The sequence below is a fragment of the Phragmites australis genome, chromosome 2, assembly GCF_958298935.1.
Source record: "Phragmites australis chromosome 2, lpPhrAust1.1, whole genome shotgun sequence".
Classification (NCBI taxonomy): Eukaryota; Viridiplantae; Streptophyta; class Magnoliopsida; order Poales; family Poaceae; genus Phragmites; species Phragmites australis.
The window spans coordinates 15,069,860-15,076,029 of record NC_084922.1 but is presented as its reverse complement, the minus strand read 5'-3'; positions in this window follow the sequence as shown (position 1 = coordinate 15,076,029).

Genomic DNA, 6,170 nt, shown 5'->3' with positions numbered 1-6,170 from the left:
TTTTCCAGCAAGAATCCATCGGATCGAGAGAAGCCGATACTTTCACCTCGATCGGATAGGGAGATGCTTTCTACAGTTCCTTGGATTTCGTGCGTGTGTCATAATGGCGTTGCAGCAGGATCCTAAAAGAACAGTTTTGCTAGATTTATGTGGACAAATTCTGTCGAATTTTAAACCACAGGATTTACGTAGAGATTCGTGCTCACCAGCTGTGTCCTCATCGTCTGATCTTCTGGTCTGGGGTTGTGGTTAGGGTACTGAGGTCGAATGGTGGGTGGCGGCAGAGGAGCTCGCGAGGGGGTCAAAACAGTGACGGCTGTGTAGAGTCTATGTATAAGGAGGGGGTATATGGGGAGGCGGCGGCGGACAGGGTAGAGTGGGTGGAGATTAGAGTTAGTATTTTTTTTCATGGCTAAGCCAACCTGGAGCATCGGATTGAGATAGAATAGCTATAAATTTGATAGATCCTCAAAAGTCAATCAACATATAACTAGCATAACCAAATGAAAATATGGGGTTGCAGCGGAGTGAGAGTGAAGCGGGTCTCTTGCAGTGATGTGGGAGTATGGTGGGCGTAACATGTACAACGAGCCAAACATTAGATGGAAGAAGCATCACCAAGTACTGTATTGTGTGTTGAAAAAAAAAATGATGAATTTCAATGTTTTCGGGCTTTTCCTTTTGCTAGATTTTGCTAGTCGTTCACCTTTTTGTGGCCCAAGCCCATGTTGGGAGCTCAACTCCTCTAGGGCAGCGGTGCAGGGGCTGTTTGAGGGTGGCAGGAAGAAACGAAATGAGGAAGGGAGAGAGGGTTGGCGGCAGCTCAGATGTAGCAGCGGCGACGCAACCGCTCCTCCCAATTCCTTCGGGGATTGGGGGTTGCAGGAGGGCGAGGCCACAACTACAAGAGGGCCGGCCTCTTCTCCCAAAATAGCAGAGAAATACCTCTGTTTCTCCTTCAGGTGCTCCTCTGATTTCTCTCGATTGGTTGACATCTTTGAGCCAGATTGGAAGGTGGTTTTGATCCTGGCTTTGGTGCTTCGATTCTCGGAGTTATTGGGGGGTGGAGCTCCTGTGTTGGTGTTGATTGGAGCTGTATTCATCGAGGCTTGCTCGTACTTGCAGTGGTGATACGGTTGAGGCATTGTATCTTCATCTTCCTCTCACCGGCCGTAACTAGCGGGTGATCAGGTTTCTGGTACAGCGGTTATCAAGTTGTGCCTTGCCTCACTTATTGACTCATTTGATTGCTTATCACTATGAGTATTCAAGGTTTACTCCTTTCACCCTCTCTGTTGGTCTGGACAGTACGGTTGCTTAAGTAAAGCTTAATGATGTTTAGAGATTCTGAGACTGAGCATGTTCACTAAGATACACTAGCTTAGGACTGTGATTCCTCTTGTTGTGCGGCTGGATTTGGTAGCACTTGAAGGCTAATTGGTGTGCATCAATTTTGTTTTTGTACTCTGTGATACAATCTGTGGGTTGGAGCATCAGTTTGCTGGCTGCTCAACTAATTCCTAGTCTAGTGTTGCAGTGGTTTCAGAGTATGCTATGCCTGCTTGTTGCTAGACGAATTGCTAGTCCATATTGATGTTCTTGTGTTTTGAAATTGGTTGTTCAATTCTCACATCTGTCTTGGTAGTGATTTTAATTTTGCTGTTCATTTTGTGCACCCTGAAGTATCACTGCAACACTGTCTTGGAAAAACCTTTAAGTTTTAAGAGCTCAGTTTAGGTTCTTTTGCTAGTTGAGAGCTTAGGAACATGTCTTAGTCGATGATGTACTCGCTGTTATAATTAGGGAGCAAGATCATATTAGTTCTGGGCCAATTGTTTTACTGAGAGCAATTACTCAAATGAACTCTAAGTGTTGTTCAGTTCATGGCTTATACATGTTTTCTGTCACTGTTATTTCAGCTTTGTTGTGAAACTGTTACATGTGTCTTGAATTCTTATTGTTATGCTCTTGTTTTATCTTTTATGGAATATGGATTTATATGCTTTCATTATCGCACATTTTACAACAATCCAGAAATCCGATTGCTTCTGAGATGGCTAGCTCCAACTCTTATGTCCTACCATCGTCGTTCTCGGACACGATTAAGCCTGAGAGTTTTGATGGAACTGGCTTTAAGCGCTGGCAGGCTCGGACGAGGCTATGGTTGATGGAGCTCGGACTTTTTTGGGTCCTCACCGAAGAGCTGCCTACCCCTTCGGGGGAAGCCGTGCAAGACGAGGTTGAAAGAACGCGTCTTGACGTGTTAAGGGCCTATTGGGAGAAGGCCAATGCCTCAGCCCTAGAACGCCTCTTGGCTGTCCTATCGAACAGACTCTTCGATGTCTACATGGGGTTTGGGGAAGCACAGAAGCTGTGGACAGAGCTGAATCATAAGTATGCTAAAAGCAACAACGACAACGAGTCTTTCATGGTGGCAAGCTATCTGAACTTTCGTATGGGAGATGGTAGATTAGTCATGTAACAAACCCATGAGTTACAGCTAATCGTGCGAGACTTAAGTCAGTACGGCTATGTTCTCCCTGAGAATTTTCAGGTTAATGCCATTCTGGCCAAGCTGCCTACTTCTTGGCGTGACTTTGTCACTGCACGTTGGCACTTAAAGTAGTGATTGACTGTTAATGAGCTCATTGTTGTTATAAATGTCAAGAAGAAGTCTAAGGCAGGCTATGGTGGGGTGAAGGCACCCACTCAAGCTAACCTTGTCAAGCATAAGAACCAGCCAAGGAGGAATGTGAAGAAAGAGAAGACCAAGCCTGGCTTTTCAGGACCGAAGGCTAATGCTATGAAGAATAAGAAGAAGCCCAAGATTGTCTACTATGTCTGCGGCGGGTTGGATCACAAAGCCAACAGATGTCGCGATCGTAAGGGCAAGGGGCCGACACCTAAGCAGCAGAAGCCAGCCAAAGCCCAAGTGCATGTGGCAATTTGCATCGGGCGATGATACCGGCAAAGGGGACTCCACTAGTGGGTGTGTATTTTAGGCCTGTATGGTAAATTTACCAGTAAGTTGGTGGATTGATATAGGTGCTACAAGGTATATTTGTGCTGATTAAACGTGTTTTACTTCTCTCTAGGTGCAGACGGTGGATCCATTCTAATGGAGAAAGAGGTTTCGGCAACAGTACGCGGAGTAGGACAAGTGAGCCTGAAGCTAACTTCTGGCAAGACTCTTGTCCTTAAGGACGTACTGTTTGTGCCTACCATGATCTGTAATCTACTCAGCGGGTCAATATTGTGCCAGCAAAGAATAAAGTTTGTCTTCGAGTTAAATAAAGTAGTGTTGACCAGGTGTGGGTCATTTGTAGGAAAAGGCTATGATTGCGGAGGCATGTTTCGTATTTCTATTCTTGATAATTCTGCAAATATTTTCTACTTTTTATATTCTAATAAGAACATTGATATATAGTATTCTCGCTTGTGTCACGTTAATAATGAAGTAATTATGTGTTTGAGAAAGATGGATCTTATTCCCTCATATAATTATGACAAGAACCATAAATGCGAGGTGTGTGTGCAAGCTAAGCAGCTCTGCAAACCGTTTCACTCGGTCGAGGGGAGAAACACCTCGCCACTTGAGCTGATTTGTGTGAGATGAATGGAATATTAACTAGGGTGGTAGAAGATACTTCTTTACTCTTATAGATGATGCTACTAGGTTCTGCTATATCTATTTGATTAGAACAAAGGATGAAATATTAAAATACTTCAAGACCTATAAGGCCAAGGTGGAAAACCAACTGGGGAAGATAATAAAGAGACTGAGGCCTAACAGAGGTGGGGAATATATTCCCAAAGATTTCTCTAAGTTCTGTGAAGAAAGTGACATAATACATGAGTTTATGCCACCATACTCACCATAGGCCAACAGAATAGCCGAGAGAAAGAAACTAATGATTTGCGACTTGGCTAACACTTTATTACAAAGTTCTAGTATGGTTAACTCATGGTGGGGTGAAGTTGTTCTCACCGTTAACTATGTCCTGAACAGGGTTGCCCCTTGAAATCGCGAGGTAACCCCTTATGAAGGATGGAAGGGGAGGAAACTAAATATATCATTTCTTCGTACTTGGAGTTGTTTAGCTAAAGTACATGTTCCCTTGCTGAAGAAAAGAAAATTAGGACAAAAAATTATCGATTGTGTCTTCCTAGGGTATGCACACCAGAGTACCACATATAGATTCCTAGCGGTCTATTCTGAGGTCTTAGACATTGTCTTTTGTTTGTATCTAACTGCACAGATTATTCTTACTTAGAAATGATTTGAATTGTTATTGCTTAATTTGATGCTCTCGTAGTCGCACGACTGGCATGAACCTAGCGAGTTCAGTGACCTGTCTTGCTGCACAGGGTTCAACTTCTCGACGGTTATCGCTCGAAAATCACGGTAACCGAGCTTATCATTCCGCATTGATAATAAAAATCGACCGGTTTTTGAATTTGAATTAAAAAATTCAAAACAATAAAAAAATCAAAAAATCCTAAAAAACTACAGACAATTCTAAGACCTTCTGTTAAAAATAATTCAAAAATAATATCTTTGTATCATATTCTATACGGAAGAAGTTTGAAAAAAAAAGAAAACATTTGAAGCGTACAACTCATTTATTAACTTATGTTAAGAAAAAGTTTAACATATAAACACATATTTTTCTTATGTAGAGAGTATCTAAGAGGATCTTTAAAATTGGTTTCACTTTATTTAGATTTTTATTAATTTCTTCATAATTTTTATAAAGTTCACAAGCATAAAGTAAATGTGTTAAGAAACAGAACTGTAATTAACTTTTTCATATCTATCATTATTTTTCATACATAAAGCATAGTATAAGTAAACTAATAAAAGTGGTTTCACTAATTTTTGAGGTGTTATGGGTTAGTTACGAATTAATCTAGTTGCAATACATTTATATAATCATACATGTAACAATAACTATTTCATGAGTTCATATATTTTTAAAAGACATAAAATCATATAAGAAGACTAACAAACTTGGTTTCATGATTTTTGGATTAGCAAAGAGTAAGCTTTGTATTTAACTACATTTAGCAAATACATTTTCTCACAGAAAATATTAAACTTTTTATGAGTATAAATACTTTTATCATGTATATCATATTACAAGAAAACCAACAAAATTTGTTTCATTTTATTTGAAGCTCAGATGAATTAGTTATTCATTTTACAAGGTTGAGCCATTTTTGGTCTTTTTGTTGAACTTCACTAAAATTCGAAAAAATCGCTCAATAAATCGCTAAAACCGAACGGTTACCGACAATTCTCAAAATATGGAAAATCGCTCGATAAATCGCTAAATACGGTTGGTAACCATAGCAAACCGACCGGTTACCTTTCGGTTAATTCGGTTTAAATTCTCACCGAATTTCAAATTTGATCAAGTGAATTTTGAGTAAATTCTTACCAAATTTTATCCGATTATCTTGATAACCATGATTTTTCGATAACCACCGGTGAGGTGAGTGGTTTTCAGAATCAAACAGTTTTGTGAACCTCGCTGCTGCATGCATAGGTTAGCTTTGAAGGGAAGAAAAAGGACGGGGAGCCATGAACGGCAGGCAGGATCTCGCTGCCCAAGTGCACATAGAGATAGTACTAGCTCTCCTCAGGGGTGGATTCAGTATAGGGGACGGTGGGATTCAAGCCTCCTACCTTCCGGCGCAACTGGGAGCCTTAAAAGCTTTTTTAAAACTTACGAGCATGAAGACACGAGGATGACGATAAGCAGTTATTTTACTTAGATATGAGGATGACGGTAAATCTCAGATTTAAAATAAATTTGTTTCATCCTCCCTACCAAAAACATTTAAATGATCCTTTCTTCAAACCAAACGATTAATTCAGGTTCCATTTGGTAGAGTTTTGGAAGCTGATTCTGTGCCAGAATCGCTCTCAGCGCTGCTAAACGGGTTGATGAAGGAGTAATTCTGCGCGGGAATCACTTCTTGTTTTATATAGCGAGATGAAAGCTGAAAAAAGTAGCTTCCACCTGATTCCCGACTGATTCTCCTCAATTTCAACACAATATTCTCTCAGGAATCACTTCTACAACTAGCATATCAAACGATTTTACAAACAAAATCACTCCCACCACAGAATCATTCCCACTCTACTTCCACCGCAAAATCACTCT